Genomic DNA, 20,032 nt, shown 5'->3' on the forward strand with positions numbered 1-20,032 from the left:
AAATAACTGAGTGGTATTTGATTTATATATATACACCACATTATATATATAGTATATATACCACTGTATATATATACACACACATACACCATGTTATTTATCCTGTTATCTGTTGATAGACACTTAGGTTATTTCCATATCTTTGCTACTGTGAAGAGTGTTTCTATAAACATATGAGTGCAGGTATCTTTTTTGATATAATAGTTATTTGTCATTTATTTTAAACATTTCTTCTTTAATCAGGAATTCAAACATAAATTTCTCCCAAGCACTGCTTTAGGTGTAACTCACAAATTTTTGTATTCTGTATTCTCTTTTTAAAATGGAGTCTTGCTCTGTCATCCAGGCTGGAGTGCAGTGGTGTGATCTCAGCTCACTGCAACCTCCACTTCCCGGGTTCAAGCGATTCTACTGCCTCAGCCTCCTGAGCAGCTTGGACTGCAGGTGCCTGCCACCACGTCTGGCTGATTTTTGTATTTTTAGTAGAGACGAGGTTTCACCATTTTGGCCAGGCTGGTCTCGAACTCCTGACCTAAGGTGATCCGCCTGCCTTGGCCTCCCAAAGTGCTAGGATTACAGGTGTGAGCCACCACGCCCAGTATATTTTGTATTTTCATCATTATTCCGTTTATACTATTTTTAAAATTTTCATTGTGTTCTTTTTAAAATCACAGGAGTTTTTAAGATGTGTTTAGCTTAATATCTTCCAAAAGTTTGAGGCTTTATGCATATCTTATTGGTTTTTAATTTTATACTCTTGTGGTAAGAGAAATATTCTGTACAATTTCATTCTTGACAGTTTCTCAGACTTCTTTTATGACCCAACATGTAATCTATTGTGGTTAAGGTTTTCATGTGAATTTCAAGTGGATTTATAATCTGGAGTTGTGTAGTGGAATGTTCTATAAATATTAATTTGTTCAGTTTGGTTGATGATGTTATTCAGAATTCTTATATTTTTACTGATTCTTTTTTATTGTATTGGTCTATCAATTACTGACAGGGGTGTTGAAATCTCCAATGATTATTAGGGACTTGTCTATTTCTTCATTTAGTTTCATCAGTTTTTTGGCTCATGTATTTTTTTAACCTCACGTATTTATTTTTGCCAAGAACATGTAAAATCTACTGTTTTAGCAGTTCTCAAGTACACAATAAATTATTATTAACTATAGTCAACAATTTGTACCATAGATTTCTTAAATTCCTGTCTAATGGAAACATTGTATCTTTGAACAACATCTCCCTAACTATCCTCCTGTTCCCACCCCTAATAACTACCATTCTACCCTCCGCTTCTATGAGTTTGGCTCTTTTAGATTCCATATATAAGTGAGATTGTGTCTTAATTGTCTTTCTGTGCCTAGCTTATTTCAATTAATGTCTTCTAGTTTCATCTATGTTGTCAAAAGTGACAGAATTTCCTCATTTCTTAAGGCTGAATTGTCTTCCACTTTGTACATACACCATATTTGCTTTATCCAGTCATCCACTGATGGAATCTTAGGTTGATGTATTTTGAAGCCCTGTTATTAAGTGCATATATATTTGGAATTCTTATTGCTTTTTACTGAATTGTCTCTTTTATTTTGAAAACATTCCTCTGTATCTCTTCTTGTCAACATCTGTTTTGCCTGACAGCCACAACAGCCTTTTCCACTCTTTTCTTTCTACCTGTATCTGTTGTCTATATAGTGTGCAGTGTCTTTATCTGCACACCATAATTACAGTATATTTTTAAAAGACAACATATAGTGGAATCTTGCTCTTTAATCCAGCCTGAAACCTCTACCTTTTCATAAAATACATTTATAGCTAGTGTAATTATTTACATAGTTGAGTTTAATTCTATCATCTTGGTACTTATTTTCAATTTATACTATCTGATTTCCCTCTGTTCCTCTTTTTCTACCTTTGGGTTAGTTGAATATCTTTTTGGAATTCCATTTTGTTTTCTTAGTTGTTGACTATTTTTATTACTTTTTAGTGTGTGCTCTAGAGAGTATAATATTTATCTTTATTACAGTTTACCTCCAAATACTACTCTGCGAACAATTTAAAAATCTTACAACAGCATATATTTATCCTTCCTCTTGTCCTTTGTGCTTTCGTTACATATGTAACTTTTTTATGTCTTATTACCCCAAGTACATTGTTGTAATTTTTTCTTTAAATTGTCAAGTCTTAATGTGTATTAAATATATATGCATAGAAATGTGACTTATATACTACGTATTATATATAAAAGTTACATATTGATGTATTTAAAAAGGGTTTTTTTTTTGGCAAGGATGTGGAGAAAAGGCAAAGTTTAAACACTGTTCGTGGGAATGTAAATCTGTTCAGTCCCTGTGGAAAGCAGTAAGGAGATTTCTCAGAGAACTATCATTCCATCCAGCAATCCCACTACTGTATATTTACCCAAAGGAAAAAAAATCATTCCACCAAAAATACACTTGCACCCATATGTTTATTGCTACACTATTCAAAATAGCAAAGTCATGAACTCAATCTAGGTGCCCATCAACTGTGGAGTAGATTAAAAAAATGGTGCTTATATACCATGGAATACTATGCAGTCAAGAAAAGATAAAATCATGTCCTTTGCAGTATCATGGAGGTAGCTAGAAGCCATTATCCTAAATGAATTAATGCACAGAGAGAAAAACAAGTATCACATGTTCTCACTTATAAGTGGGAGCTAAAAATGGGTACATACAGACATAAAGATGGAAAAAATAGACACCAGGGACTCCAAAAGTGGGGAGGGAGGGAAGGGTGGAAGGGTTGAAAATTTATCCATTGGGTACTGTGCTCACTACTTGGGTGATAGGTTCAATGGAATCCTAAACCCCAGCATCATGCAATATATTCATGCCTGCGCACATATCCCCTGAATCTAAAATAAAAGAAATAAAAAAATTAAAAAAAAGATTTTAAATATTTACCTAGATAGTGGATACATATTAATTTTAATTTATTTTCTGGTGGTCTTTATTTTTTTCATATAGATTCAGGCTTATAAGTTGTATCATTTTCTTTCATACTGAAACATTTCTATTAGAACATCTTATGGAACAGATTTTTGAGAATTATCCTCTCTACTTTGTCTGGAATGTTTTTATTTTGTTTTTATTTGTGAGGTATATATTTGCTATCTATAGCATTCTATTTTTTGCTTTCGGTACTTTACAGATACTATTTCATTGCCTTCTGGTCTCCTTTTTTGATGAGAAATCAGTAATTATTCTTACTAGTCTTTTCTCTTACATGTAATGTGTCTCTTCATGACCATTCTTCAGATACTCTCTCTTTTGGTTTTTAGTAATTTGGCTATGTTTTGCCTATAGTAGCTTTCTTTGTATTTATCCTACATGAGACTTGCTTTTTTTTTTTTTTGACTCATGGGTTGATATATTTCATTAATTTTGAAAAATTCACAGCCATTATCTCTTCAAAATAATTCTTCTGCCTTATTCGTTCTCTGGAACTCTATACATATATTATATGATTTGATGTCTTTAAATAGGTCTTGGATCTCCTGTTTAAGATTTGTTTACTCTTTGTATTTTAGTTTGGATGATTTCTATTGTCCTGTTTTCCAACTCACTGATCTTCTCCTCTGATGTGTCCAGTATACTCTTATGCCTTTTGAATGAATTTTGCTCTTATATTGTTCTAGCATTTCTACTTGGTTCCTTTTTATAGTTTAATATTTCTTCTAAAACTTTCGATCTCTTCCTGCATCAAGTTTTACTAGATTCTGTAACATATTTATCATAGTTATTTTAACATTTTTGTCAGCTAAATCCAACATCTGGGTCATCTGTCAGCCTGTTTCTGTTGATTGTCATTTCTCCTATGCATCACATTTTTCTACTTCTTCACATGTTGTATAATTTTTAATGTAAGGCAGTCATTCTGTCTCAAGAATAGTAGCTACCACAAGTCAATGGCATTCTCTTCCTCTAGTGGGCTGCTAGGATGGGTGCTGAGTCAATCTAATCTGTAGTTGAGCTGAACATAAGCTTAGTGGTAGATTTAGTTAGATTCAATTCACCACTGGAACACTTTGCAGGCAGGAGTAGCACTTTCCTTTCAGCAAGTCCTGAGAAAGAAACACCAGTAATTTTCTTGAGATACTCCATGTTTTAAAAGTCAGCTCTCAGCTTTTTGAGTTACTGGGAATTACTTTTGGTCTCCAGACCTGTCCTGTTTTTCTGAGCCTGAGGAAATCTCTGTCTACCCTTCTGCCCTGCTTCCAGCCTTCAGTGGAATACTACTGCCTTGAAGTCAGTGAAAGACGCAGTTAATATCCTGTGCAATTCAGGAGGAATCTCTGTCCTACTCAGCCACCCCTTCCCACCTCCTGCAGCCTTTGGTATCCTCTGTCTTCTGCTTTGGTTAAGGCTTTGTTGCTGGAGAGATTTTCTCAGTTCTCTTTTTTGCCCTCACTCTTTGGCATGTTGTTCCCATGAACTTAGTGATGGCCTCGTAGAAAAGAGTTGGTGGGTGGGTACAGATTCACTCTGTGAACCTGGGCTAAAGGAGCTGGGCTCTTTGAGATTGCAGTCTATCACACTAACCCACATTCACCTTTTGTTAAATGTGCTAGTTTCTCCTTACCTCCCTCAATGGAAGATGAGTTTCTCTTTCTACTTCTACTATAGTTCCCCAGCAATAAGAGCAGCCAGGTGATTTACTTTTTGGAAGGACTTGTCCCTTTTAAAATTTAATTCCCTTAGGTTTTAAAAAATCGTCGGCTACTAAAAATACAAAATTAGCCAGGCGTGGTGGCACATGCCTGCAATCCCAGCTACTTGAGAGGCTGAGGCAGGAGAATCACTTGAACCCGGGAGGCGGAGGTTGCAGTGAGCTGAGATCATGCCACTGCACTCCAGTCTGGGCGACAGAGCGAAACTCAGTCTCAAAAAAAAAAAAAAAAATCCTTAACTTAATCACACGTGCAATGTGCTTTTGTCATTGTATTAGTCCATTCTCATGCTGCTATAAAGAAATACTCGAGACTGGGTAATTTACAAAGAAAAGAGGTTCAATTGACTCACTGTTCTGCATGATGACTGGGGAGTCCTCATGAAACTTGTAATCATGGCAGAAGACAAAGCAGAAGCAGGCACTTTCTTCACAAGGTGGCAGGAGAGAGAGTGAGCGCCAGCAAGGGAAACGCTAGACGCTTATAAAACCATCAGATCTCGTGAGAACTCACTCACTATCACGAGCGCAATTGAAACATATGAAATGAATAGCAACTGATTAATTGAAAACAGCATGGGGGAAACCGCGCCCATGATCCAATCACTTCCCACCAGGTCACTCCCATGACACGTGGGGACTATGGAGATTACAATTAAAGATTAGATTTGGGTGGGGACACAGCCAAACCATATCGGTCGTATAAGGTCACATAATTCACAAACTTCAGAGATTAGGAGATGGACATCTTTAGAGGGGAGTATTATTCAGTCTACAGTAATGGGTCTACTGCAACTTCCTATTTCTTAACAGAAATTGGATGATCAGGACATTATTTTAAAAATATTTTGTATATACCTTTCACAAAGAAAAATCTTTTATAGGGAATGCAATAAAACAAATACTTCATCATAGTTTACAGCTAAGCATTTCTCCTTTTCCATAGTAAATCAAAGGAGGAAACCTGATTTCGTAGAAAGAGCACAGGCCTTAGACTCAAGACAGACTGCAGTACTCAGGCGTGGCTACACTGGTCTTGTTGCTTACCTGTTTTGACCCTTTGTTGGTTCAAATGTGGATTGTTACCCTTTACAGATTTGCTGTGATTATTACATTCAATGCCATGGATAAAGTTCTGATTACTAATAACACAACGAATTTCTCAACAAATGAATGTTCATTCACTTTTATTTTTTCTTTACTTCTTTAATTTATTAAAAATTAAAAGAATGAGAATAGAAACTGAGAACTGTAGAATGCATTAGCACCAATGTCGAAGTTGAAAGTTTTCCTTTGGAATACTTTTAACTATTGTTTGTGAACTTTACCTTGTTGGAATAGGGATTTGGCTCATCGATAAGAAAACACACACAGGTTTGAAGAGCTGTATGCCATATGATTGCATATGATGCCACAGGGATGCCAATTATATGGCATAGAGGACATCCTCCCTCAATGCAGTTCAGACTCAGTATATGGACATCGTGGAAATAAGTCTATGCTTCATTCTTCTGACCTTTACTTGTTTCCACAGCAATGGTCTCAGAAGAAATGTCCCTGAATATAATCTTGCATCGTTGTCATCAGAGTAACTTGGCAATGAATGGTTGACAGAACAATATCAGAACCGCATATACAAATCTTCCCTTTGTGGGCAGTTTTACTCCTAATGACTACCTACCCAGCACAATTAGTCATTTCAGTACCCTATATTTTAGAACTATTCACATGCAGTTTATAAATAGCTGGCATAGAAAAGTGCTTTTGGCTTAATAATGCCCTCTATTTTAGATGACACTAAGTACCCTGTTATTGCTGGGAAAATAAATAATAATATACCTTATATAAAATGCAAATTCCAGTCCATTATTATTAGTTCATCCTATGGGATAGGGTTGAGACAACATTACACTTAAGTAAAAGTATGAGTGTGGTAATTATACCTTTTAACTTGTCTCATAATTAAAACAAAACCTTTATAAAAGACAGAATTTTCCAGAGTTAGTTTATAACATCTCTAGTACATTTTTGTTATATCCATTTTTACATTTTGAATAAAAAATCGACATGAAAATATCGTGTAACATCAATTTCCAAGCACAACTGAAATTGACATGTTGCTTTTACTTCCCTTCTTCCCTAAACAAAGTTCATGCCTAGGAGCGAAGCACTTCCAGCCACTCATTTATCCTGATGGACAGGCTGCAGAACACAGATATAGCAATCTGCTTGCTGATTCCTGCTACACATTGGGAGTCACGGAATAGGTCTCAGCAGGTAGAAAGCTGTGCACCCACGCACTGCAGAACGCTGTGATTACAGCAGGTAGGTGGCTCGGGTAACGGGAAACTTCAGAGAGGTGGGAGTTTGGCATAATGTCATGTGTGATTTATTGGAGTTTGTGGGGACACACACTATAATTGTATGCTTGGTGTAATGTCTGATTGTTGTGTCTTTCATACCCTCTGGAAGCCAGCCCCCCATGTAAGTGATAAGCCACTGGAGCTTTTGTTGTGAGTGCAATTGAAACATATGAAATGAATAGCAACTGATTAATTGAAGCAGGCTACATTTTTGGAAAACAAATCAAAGTGATTTGCATGAATCACAATTTGTTACATAATACATTTTGAGGGCACAAATTACCTTTTTAAAGCCTAAGACACATATATACACAGTGGAACAAACAGAAATATAATAAACTGGGCTATAACCACATAATTCACGTTGAATACTGGATGCCAAAACTGATGTGAAACAAATGATTTTCCAATAAACGACTCAGGCAGAGCCATATCTGTTCTAAAATTTCAATTGAATATTATTTATAATACCAATAATTCTTCACGATTGTTAACCATAGGATGATGAAACAATTTGTATTACATATTAGTTTGGGGGGTTTGTGTATTCCCAAGTTGGGAACCGATTTGTAGTCATGTCCCAGATGTGGTAAATAAATAGTAAGTCTGAGAGAAGTACTTAGATGGAGGAAAACTTTCAGGGATCAATCACTTTTGCCTTTTTCTAGTCTTGAATAAAAACTGAACTAGTAAAAATAGTGTTGTCAACTTCAAAAGCAAATATCATCATTGTCGTCATATCTTTCTCTGGGTTTAATGTCTATAACAGATTTGAAGAATAGTTTATTATTTTTCTTATACTTATTAACTGTATTATGTTTGCTACTAAAAACAAGTCTATGCAAACACTAAAACAACTGATTTCAACCTTTATTAATAACAACTTTTAGTATTTAATTATTTTTCTTAGGTGTATATTACATACATGTATGTGTATATGTGTGGTACACAAATTGTCTTAGGTGTATATTACATATACATGAGTAAATATTCTCAGAAAAAATATTCTTAGAACACATCAAATACACAAAAGCATATTACAAAATGGAATTGTACCAAATATGTTGACTTGTAATGTTCTTTTTTACATAACAAAAGATATAAAATACTTTTCAATGTCAACAAATATCCATCTACATCATCATGGAATACCATTTATTTGATCAAGTACTTCTCATCCTAAATTTGCTTTCACTTTAATAAATAACATATCAATTAACATCCACATACATAAATCTAAACACACCTGTTTTATAATTTTGTTGGAATGAATTTCTGGAAGTGGAATTAGTGAATCAAAGTATATGCAGATTTTGAAAGCTTTGATTCATATTACAAAATCACCTTTCAGTAAGCTTGTATCAGAAACCAACCCCCAATTTTCTTAAGTCTTATAACATCCAACTACAAATGTAAATATCTTCTACAGTCCTTTCCTCCAATTCTTCTCCTCCTTCTTTCCCGTTTATTCCTCTCTTCCTTTAGACAAAGAGCAAAGCACCTTAAATACAAAAACTTTTCTCACTTAACAGAAATGTACTTAATCAAATGATGAATTTCCAATAATTTCTAATCTGTGTATTAATTTACTCCAGGAAAGAGAAGCACTCATCTTTAGAATTTTAAGTTTCCATGCTTTTATTTCTGTCCCTGCCATCTTGTTCCTGTTAGTGAGCCCATTAAGGACACTTTCTTAAGGAAAATCAATATATAGACTTTAAATGTTATTTCATTTCTTATAAAAGGAAATGAATATACTGTAAAGCTCCTAGACCCAGGTTTTGATTACTAAATGTTTAAAGAGGGTGCCAATCATTAATAAGTTGAGAATGGAATGACCCACAAATTCTCTCGCTCTCTCTCTCAATTCACTAGTTCTTGTCAACTAGGGCTTTACCACCAGGAAAGCAGAATGTAACCCAACAGATATTGGCTTGAGCCTTCACTGAAGCTTTTAGTCTCTAATTTTTTTTGTATGTGTTTTACTCCTTCTTGAAAAGGATATGTTAAAATTTAAATATATATCAAATTAAGAGATTTTGAAAGAAATCCAGAATGTTTAGAAGAAGTAGAAAATGAACAAAAATAGTTGTTATAAGTGGAAAGTTAGAATTTGGGGAACTTTTGGTTAATTTAAAAATGTTAGAAAATCTCAGAATTTTTTTCTTTCAAAGTGGCTACAATTATATGAACTAGGAAAATTGCATTCTTGAGTTTCTGGGTTTTTTTTCTCATTTGTTTAAATGATACGATATTCTAAGAAAAGCGCAGTAGCATTGATAGTTGTTTTGTTTTTAGCATTAATGATTTTTAGTAAGATGATAATTTTCTCTTAAATGTGGATTTGAAGGGTTTTGTGTATGCAGTTCTAATATATGATCGTATCCATCACTAGCTTTTTTTTTTTTTTTCTTTTTTTTGCCGAATGTGTTTTCAACTTAATGATACAGACACACTGGGGAAATAAATTTTTTTTAATTAGAGTGGCCCAAGGCAAAATTGTGACCAAAGTGAGATTGATCTTAGGTACCTTTTTAACTCTAATTTCCTCATTTATCATTTAAAAATTATTGTACATATATAATATTGTAGTCATTGTGATAGGAAAAACAAGATAATTTATCTGATTTTAAAAAGTTCTCAGCCAGGAGAAATGAGGGGAAACTTTCTTGGACTAAGGAGACTTCCATGAAAGAACAACTTGTGCAAAGATCAGATGCAAGAAGAGCATGATGCTTTTAAGCCACTGCAAGATTCAGTTGGAGTTCTTTCATTTCCTTCATTTAACCTAGTAACTCCATGATATGGCTATGTGGGGATCCAAATCCACGTGATTTCCCCTTAGGCAGCAGACTCAGAGCAGAATCTTTCTGTTTTCTCCTTCCTTTTCATGAAAATTTTCTCCATTGTAGCTCTTGGTTGGGAGGAAACTAACATCTCTGTGTGAATATTCACCATTGGCTTAGAGGGGATTGCACATGTTATCTTTTTTGGGGCTAGCCATATACGAAAAGGGGGCAGTGCCTAATGGGCCTTTAATGGGAGAATTTCAGGCAACAGCAGCAACCTTGCTATGGAGGTATTTTGGAGACTCTCAAATTGCTCCTCCTAAGCAGCATTTATTGTGGCCACAAGTAAGGCTAACTGTGCTTAAGAAATCCTGTTAATTTAAAGCTTTTATAAAAAACAAAAAATAAGTATATCCAGTTGTGGGTGATACCTGTACCATATACAAGAATTTGCTGTAATGTTATTCACAAATCAGGAAAACGGGTTTTCTTCTCTGTCCGATTACCTTGCTAAGTACAGGTAACCACTACTGACTTTGGTGATTCTCCAGACAGTACATAGATACACTTACGCCAGTTCAAGATAAGAGAATGATGGCTGCAGTAATTTAAAACTGAGCTTCCTGTCCCATGAAAACATTGTGGGCTGGCTGGAATGTGTCTTTCTGCTAACACACCTGTGAGTTAAGATGCTTCCTATTGCAGGTCATGGGGACTGGCGCCTACAGAGCTCCTGGTTTTGGCTTAGGCTTGTTTTACACATTATTGGGGATTAAACTTGTTGGTGCCAGTTCTATCTTTCCCATTAGATGTTCATTAATAAAACTCCAGATGCCCATTATTCACCACATCATAACATACTGGATGGCAGTTAATTCACCTAAAGTTTTCATATTTGATAACTTCCTTATTCATGTTAATTGGGTTACTTGGAATTTTCCATCAATCATGGCATCTCAGGCTTTGGCTCTTCTGAAAGAATTCATTTGTGAGACATATATTATACACTAGATGTACACAAGCAAAATTAAGTGTAGGATCCAATTTTAAGGATGACTCATGTCTGCTTTGACTGAAGTGGAGGGCACAATTTTGTTCCTTGGTAGATTCCTCCTCAAAAGAGAAAAATAAGGCTGAGAGCAATCACCTTTACCTCAGTTCACCTTACTCAAACTCCTGTGATTCATGGTGCTATGAGAAACAATTTATGTTCAAGGAGACTTTGAAAGAACACTTATTGCAGGGAGCAATGTGAGGTGAAAGCATGAAATCAGAGGGTTTGGATAATTGAGTTCAGATCTGGCACTTTGAGTGGTATTGAGATTTTGTAATTTTATTCCTCATCTGTACACCCCAACAGCTAGAACTAATGTTCTCTTTGGATCATCCCAGCTCTTTAATGTGGTCAGAGTCTGTTAGCAAGAATGCTTGAAGTCTGAGGAAGTGTCATGTTTATTCTCTTGGCCTTGTTGTAAATATTCCCCAATTCTATTCACCTATATTCTCCATTTTAAAGAAATGCATTGTTCTTTTATTCACAATGACTATTCTCTCGTTCTAACTTTAATCTAAAATGCATGTTCTGTTCTTCTCATTGTGACATAATTAAAGGAAATGGAGACTTGAAAAGAGTGAGAACACTGGTGGTGTACATTTTGCCTTTTTTTCTACTGCTATCACTAGGAATGGTTACCACTTAGATACAGCATATCCCAGTGAAAGAGAAACTCAGCAAAGGACATGGGCTCAGGCTGCCTTTGTCTGTGGTGTGGGGTGAGCACCTGAGCATGCTGTGGTTGGGCCATAACTGTAGCTGTGTCTGCTCACTGGGCAGACTCAGCAGGCATCCTACTGGTTCACGCTTCTTTGAGGTCAAGTAAATAAGTGATTCCTATAGCCCCAAATTTCTTCTTATGCCAACATGCTCCCAGGATACTAAGTAGGTCACAATAGGACCCAGATAATAATTCATTTCAGGTTTCCAGGTTGCTAAGAGCACCAGCAATTTTCCTGTGTGTGGCCTGTATTCTCTTCAATCTTGTTCGGCTGTTTCACTTCTGAGGTCTTACTCTCAGATCTGCATATATTTACATGTTTTAGTCTGTAAGCTTTTTAGCTACAAATTACTTAAAATAGAGGTCAGCCTCTGCCAATATAATTTTCTTTTCTTTTCCTTATTTGCTTACTCTAACAAATAAATAAAAACACGAATAAGAAGAATAAAAAAATGAAGTCTTTGTATAGAATCTTTTAACTATGGCAGTCAAGACAACTGTTGTTTTAATATTAATACACAGAGGGCAGCATTGTATCTCAGCTTCTAAGGTGCTTTGCTCTAAGCTGATTAATCCCTACTGTGGATAGAAGGAAAATGGTACAACTCAAGGGTTAAATGACTTGCGATCTCTCCCAGTTAGGCTGGATTTCAAGACATGATAAAGATTCACAAAATTTTTCTGGACACTATTAAATCATCAACAGTACAATCCAGGTTTCTGCTGTTCTCAACTTGGTTGTGTTAATAAAGGTATGATCAGCAAAAATGAGTGGGTCCAGCCTTTCTATCTTCAAGGTCATTGCGACTCTTAACCATCAAATCATATTTTTCTGGTGATATTTTTCTTCTGAAGTTGCATTTTTTATATTTTCATCTATCCATTTAAACTCTTACGTTACTATTTTTAAAATTACTTTCAATTTCAGTCTCCTTCCAGAGTTAGTATACAAAACATCACTTGAACTTTTCAAATACTTTCAGTTTTGTTTCCTTTTTAATGTTTACCATCAAAAGTTTGTGCATGGGTTTGGTAATTAAGAAGAAATACTACCAATTTATAAATTTAGTTAAATATCATGTGTTACACTTGCACTGCTAGCCCATATGGCACATTCGCGTAAATTAGAAGAGGTCTCTCTTCCCTTAAGGTATTTCCTGCTGAACAATAGTCCTAATAAAGAAATCTGTGATGACTATGAATGATTATTCCTGGAGCTGGCCGGCACATAACCTGTACCACCACGCACAGGATTCTTAAAGACTCATTAACTTTTAAAAAACAATCTTTAAGCATTGTTGTCCTAATTTTAACTGTGCAGTTTCATCAAAGGAATACCATCTTCATAGATTGTCTAGGACTACTGAAACTTGAAATGCAACTTGAAGTTTGATAGGAGATAATGCTCCACGAATGATTGCAATGATTGCTGGCTAGGTTAAGAAAAATGAATCCCTCTCTTAGGCTGTAATGTAAAGCTGCTTTATTCACTGAAAAACAGCAGAGGCATGAGGCCAATCTTTTCTGAAGAAATTGCCTCCAGAAAAACGAAACCCCCGTGTTAAATAGAGAACTCTGTAATACAAATCATGCACTATAGTGCGTGATTATTTGGCACATTATAATCTGCATTTGTGTAGTATTTAAAAATACATCTGATGATTAATAAATCATCCATGTGTAATGACATATGGATATCAGAAAAAGGTTCTCTGAACACTACTAACATCTGCAGGGTAGAATGTTAGTATGTTTCCAAGGCTTGATTCACATTCTATTTCCAAAATCTAAACAACGGTAGATCAAATGTTTACCTGTATTAATGGCTTAAGTTAATTATCCCATTAGTTCTCAGAAGACCATAATGAGAATCAAAGGTTATGATCTAGATTTAATGCCATTCTAGTTATATCCTATTATATATTAATGCTTTCATTAGGGCTTTCTGGACGAAGTATAAAAAAGTCTCCCCACTGTTTACACTAGAGGATAAAGTCCAAATGCTTTAGCAAGGCACACAAAACTTCCCGGGCCAGGTTTACCATCTAGGCCTTTGTTAGTGTAAGCAGTTGTGTGAGAGGCCTGGGCTGTCTTCTGAGCAGGGAACTTCAGAATCTGGCTCATGCTATGAGCAGAAGAATGAAGGGGAGCTGATGCTTGTGTCCTCCATAAAGGTGTGCTCAAGTACAGATGGAGTGTTTTGAACTGAATTGGAAGAGGACACTCTACCATGAAGATGAGGTAGAATAAGAGAATGGGTTCTGGAGGACTTACAGAAATTTCTGACATCTGAAACACAGTCTGTGGGCAGAGTGTATTTAAATTTTTGGATACTTCCCTCTTCAACTCTTTCTCTCATAACGCCCATCTTCACTGTATTTCAGCTGGAACAATTGGTATTTTCCCCTTTGCCTTGAAAATTCTTTCCATCATCTTCCACCTTATAAACATACTTTTTAAGAACCAAGTCAAACTTTACTTCTGTGAATTATTTCTTTCTGCTAAACCTTATACAAACTTTGATCATGGCATGTATCCTAAGACACTGTAAGTATTTATTTGCAGTTGGCCTCCTCTTACAAACTGTTAGCTCATTGAGGGCAGGACAGATTCTTCTTTAATTGGTGTATCCCTGTGGATGCAACCTAGGACACACTCAGTAAAGTTTGTGGAATAAATAAATGAATAAACAAAAATTCTCATTATTGATATCTATACTCTGTTCTTATGCCTAAAAAGCAGTCCAATTTTATCACTGAGCCGCAAGTATTTATGGGAACATTAAAGGTACCAACTACTCATGCTTGCAGGTATTTTGGCAGATGCAATGGCGTACATATGAGACACAGACTTCATCATGGATAAATTTACAACTTAATCTGGGAAACAAGATATATGTTTATGAAATCAGTAGGAAACATGGAAGATAGTGCTGATTTGTTTGGTAGAAACCAAGTTAGTAGTGAGTAAAAACCACAAGTGACTAGTACATGGTTTGAAATAACTCCTTCTAGGAACTCCCTTACTATCAAAGCCTTCTGCTGGAGTAAAGAAATAAAAGATCATAAACATGAAAAAAAGAACATCTCCGTATTCATACTGGAGTGAGTTCGCGTACTTAACAGGAGACAGTTGAAGTCCCTTACAACCCTGAGCTTTCTCATAACTATGAGACAATAACCACATTGTGACAGATGATAAATGCCACTCCAGGAAAAGGAAGAATATGATCATATCTGAGAATATGTCTCTGTCATAAGCACCTGGGTCTCCTGGAGAGCCAGCTAGTGGATGGTCGCACCAGTTTCTGACTTCTTTTCCTTTCATTTTGCTTGAGACAATGGTGTTTAGTGTCCAAAACAGCCTTGGGAATAATTTTGTTCTTCCTCTTCCCAGATTGTGTACACATTGCACTAGTTCTTACCACTGAGGTGAAATTGCTAATCAGAAATCCCACAACCTGTGGTAGGCCATTGCTAATCAGCATCACTGGGGTGGAATGCTTGAGTCATTATTTGAAGCTGATTCAAAATCATATGATAACAAATTTCCATTTCTATAACCACCCATATATTTTCTTGTGTCACCAAATAGTTCTTTTTTTTTCTCAGTTTGTGGGGGATAATTACTTTCCTACAAGGCTAGCCTATAAAAGGAAAAAAAATAGTGAATGTTATTGCCATGATAGTGCTGGGATCCCTATCTTTTTTTTTTTTTTTTCGATTCCTACTTCACAGAAATAAGGGCTGCTAGAGGAACGCATGGCTAAAGAGCACTTTCTGAGTCAAGCATTTTAGTTCAGGGCCCTGTGGCATCACTCACATCCAAGCCATGTGCTGAAATGGTGTGTGTACTTACAGTTCTGCCTAAATGTGGTAATTAAAGGGAGGAAGAGCCATTTGTTTCTTTCCTTTGATATTTCAAGTTGAATTTATTTTTGTGTGGGTAGAAAAAAGAGAATGTATATTAGCAGAATTATTTTTTTTTCCATTTGTACTTTCATTTAGCTCAGCCATTTACTTCATTTTCAGATTATCTGTATAAATAAAGCCATTAAGGAAACATGCCTGGAGCAAGTAGAGACCATACAGACTCATACAGCGATGCAAATGCAGATGAGAGATTTTGTTAGCTAGTCAGCTATCAACTGTTTTGACAAAAATATTTATGGTTTTATTAAAATATCTGTATATATTTCCTTGTATACACTCTGACTCTTATTGCTGGATATTTCTGTAGAATGTCACATTCTTTCAAACCTCTTTTTAGCCAGAAATTATTGCTGACAACAATCTAGGCTCTGGCACTGTTTGCGGTCACCCCTGGCTGCTAAGGGGAGCAATCTAGACCCTAGCACGCTGCAGTTAAATTAAATTATCATAGAGATACAATATACACTGCTACATCATTCTAGCCATGAACACAGGATTGAAGAAAGATTGATAGACTACAGGAATGGATCAACAAATAACTATGTGGGTGGTGCTGTTAGATATTTTACTTCTTCAAATATTGATGTAGATAAATGGAATGTTGCTTAAAGTTTGTATTTTCCCTAAAAGGAAAGGGTTGTTTGTTTCTACCCATAACCATCAGATATCAAGTATTAACGACAATGTGTTCGTGTCTCCCATATATGGGCCCACAGGATATCTGGGGTAAAACTTGCCTTCATGTAGCTAACATGAAATAAGCATAGGATGAGTTCACAGAGTCTGTGTGTTTAAGACTATTTGTTATTCTTGGAAAATGTTGCAGAAATGACCCATTGGAAGGTGATCAAAAAATACGAGTCTTTTGCTCAGCCCTGGATATGGACCGGCATCTTTGAAAAATAAAAAGAGACTCTTTCATCATATTCATCATATTCAGACCCCACTCCTATGTTGTAAGAGGACACATATTGACAATATTTATGTACTTATTCCTGCAGTATATAAAATCTCTAAAACAGTATATTTCATTTTCACCAATAAATCCTGACATTAAAAAAAAAAAGAAAAATAAAAAGAGAGATAGTCATAAAATATATAGGGGTGTGTCTATAATTATAGCCACCATTTAGTGTAATACATTACAAGAAGCAATTGCATGATGACACTGATATTTTTGTGTTTGTGGATGAAATATAAAAATACTTGAACATGCGTTGTATTTTTTATATTTTAAGTTCCGGGATAAATGTGCAGAATGTGCAGGTTTGTTACATAGGTATACATGTGCCATCATGGTTTGCTGCACCCATCAACCCATCATCTAGGTTTTAAGCCCCACATGCATTAGGTATTTGTCCTAATGCTCTCCCTCCTCTTGCCCCCCACCCCTCGACAGGCCCTAGTGTATGATGTTTCCCTCCCTGTGTAAATATTGAACATGTGTTTTAATAAAATAAAAGAAGTCACTTAGGTTTTCAACATTTAACTCTTCATGTTCATACTGAACTTCTATGCATGACTCTGAATAGCAAAGAAGTATATAAGACACAGTCATTTCTTTCTTTTTTCCTTTTTTGAGACAGAGTTTCACTCTTGTTGCCCAGGCTGGATTGCAATGGCACGATCTTGGTTCATCGCAACCTCCACTTCCTGACTTCAAGTGATTCTCCTGCCTCAGTCTCCCAAGTGGTTGGGATTATAGGCAGATGCCACCATGCCCGGCTAATTTTTTGTATTTTCAGTAGAGACAGGGTTGGCCAGGCTGGTCTTGAACTCCTGACCATAGGTGATCCACCTGCCTCAGCCTCTCAAAGTGTTGGGATTACAGGCATGAGCCACTGCACCTGGCCTCACAGTCATTTATTTTAAGAAGATCTAGAGGGTGAGAACAACAAGTGATATAATTACAGATATATATAAAATGGAAAATTTTAGCCACATAAATTTTTGAAGTACATGAACATTTATTGTTTTGTTCATAGCTGGGATAACTACAAAGTCCTCAGCTGATCTGGGCATTTTGAGATCCAGTAGGATACAACATAGCTACAATCTTAATTGGTTTTCAAGAAATTCATCCTGATTGTAAAATATGATAGGTAATAATAATCATAAAACTGGACAGAAAAAAGTTCTTAAGGGCTCAGATTAAATGAGTTAAATCACACCATCTTGAAATAGGTATGTGTCATGCAGAGGCAGTAAAATAAAGGAAGTGTGTATGTGAAGAGAATAAAGTGAGACACAAATATATTTTATTATGTATTAGTCTAATAGTAGAAGTGTTTCTCTGTCTTTTCTGTTAAAAAATAGACTGTAGGACCTCATATAGTGATAAATCATGAAATAGCATGTATTCCTCTCTCATCCCTATTTACATTGGCATGTAAATTTTTTGCTACGACTAAATAAATCAAACACTAACAGCAGGTGTATGTCAATGGAGCTCTGAAAAAATGGTGCTGGTGCTTATGGCTAATAAAATAGCTGTAATTAATATTACATCATGAAGGTATGGTGTTGTCATGCTCAGGAATATTGGTTATTATAAGATTTCATAGTTGGAAGAGAAAATCTTTTCAAATGGATCAATGATGGAAACAGAGAAGACTCAAGTGCCCACATTACTGGTGACCAACTAATTTACCCAGCATGATTACACAAGAGAAGCCTCAGTAATTATCTAACTCAATTCCTTTATTTTACAGTTAGGAAAAAAATGTAGTTATTTTATTCGTTCATTCAACAAATATTTATTGAGTGTCAACTATGTACTACTCATGTTCTAGGTGTTGGCAAGAGGCCTAAGAACAAGTAGACAAAGATCTTTCTTTACGGAGCTGGCATGGTTGATTTGGGAAGGCCTCTTTGAAAAGATGGCGTTTAAGCTGATAGATTTATGACAAGAAGCAGTCAGCTGGCAAAGTTTGAGAGAAAAGCATCCTAGGCAGAGGTTCCTATTAGTGAAAGGTTGTAAGGCAGGAATAAGCCACGAATGACTGAGAAACAGGAAAAAAAAAAAAGTTTTCTGTGGCTTGAGCATACTGAACAGGGGATCACGAAAGATGAGACAAGAGAGACAGGCACGGGGCAACCATGTTAGCTTTATAAGCCGGGGTAGGAAATTTTGGATTTTTCTCTGATAGGAAGCCATTGGAAGATTTTTAAGCAGGAGAGTGACACAATACACTTATACTGAAACAATACAACAACCACTGTGCAGAGAATGGATCTAAGAAGGCAAGAATGGATGAAGGGTAGCTGGGTAGCCACTGTGTTAGTTCAAAGCAGAGATGGTTGTCTGGACTATGAGGGTCAAAGCGGAGATAGAATTATTTGTATATAGAATATGTTCTGGAGCAGAATTATCATGGTTACATGAAAAATTGGATGTCGAGGGTGAGCAAAATGTAGAAATTAAGAATGACTCCTAGGATTTTAGCTGGCGTTGCTGGGGAGATAGTGCTGTTTTGGTTTTGTCTTTTTTTGTGTGTTTTAACAATTGCTTTATTTTTATTTTTATCTTTTATTTTTCAATCTTTTATTTTAAGGGCAGGGTACAAGTGTAGGTTTGTTACATAGGTAAACTTTTGTCACGGGGGTCTGTTGTACAGATGATTTCATCACTCAGGTATCAAGCCCAGTACCCATTAGTTATTTTTCTTGATCCTTTCCCTCCTCCCACTTTCCACCCTCCAAAAAGCTCCAGTGTGTGTTGTTCCCCTCTATGTGTCCATGTGTTCTCATCATTTAGCTCCCACTTATAAATGAGAACATGCAATATTTGTTTTTCTGTTCCTGTGTTAGTTTATTCATTATTCTTTGCTAAGAATAATGACCTCCAGTTCCATCCATGTCCCTGTAAAGTACATGATCTCCTTTTTTTCTTTGTAGCTGCATGGTATTCCATGGTGTATATGTACCACATTGTCTTTATCCAGTCTATCATTGATGAGAATTTAGGGTGATTTTATTTCTTTGCTATTGTGAATAGTGCTGCAATGAACATATGCATGCATGTGTCTTTATAATAGAATGATTTATATTCCTTTGGGTATATACCCAGTAATGGGATTGCTGGGACGAACGGTATTTCCATCTTTAGGTCTTTGAGAATCGCCACAACGTTTTCCACAATGGTTGAACTAATTTGCATTCCTACTAACAGTGTACAGGCGCTTCTTTTTCGCCACAACCTCGCTACCATCTGTTATTTTTTGACTTTTTAATAACAGTTTCCTTTTGAATTGGGAAAGACCAAAGGAAGAGTAGGATTGGGGGAATCTTGTTTTTGTTTTTGTTTTAGATATATGTTCCATACAGCTATGTGGAAATGTCACATAGACAGTTGATGTTAAGCATCTGGCTTATGGATGATGGTTAGAACCATGTGACTGAGCTGAGTGAATTCAAAGCATGGATAGACAGAGAAGAAATAAACCAACCAAAAAAAAAAA

The sequence above is a fragment of the Mandrillus leucophaeus genome, unplaced genomic scaffold, assembly GCF_000951045.1.
Source record: "Mandrillus leucophaeus isolate KB7577 unplaced genomic scaffold, Mleu.le_1.0 Scaffold417, whole genome shotgun sequence".
Taxonomy (NCBI): Eukaryota; Metazoa; Chordata; class Mammalia; order Primates; family Cercopithecidae; genus Mandrillus; species Mandrillus leucophaeus.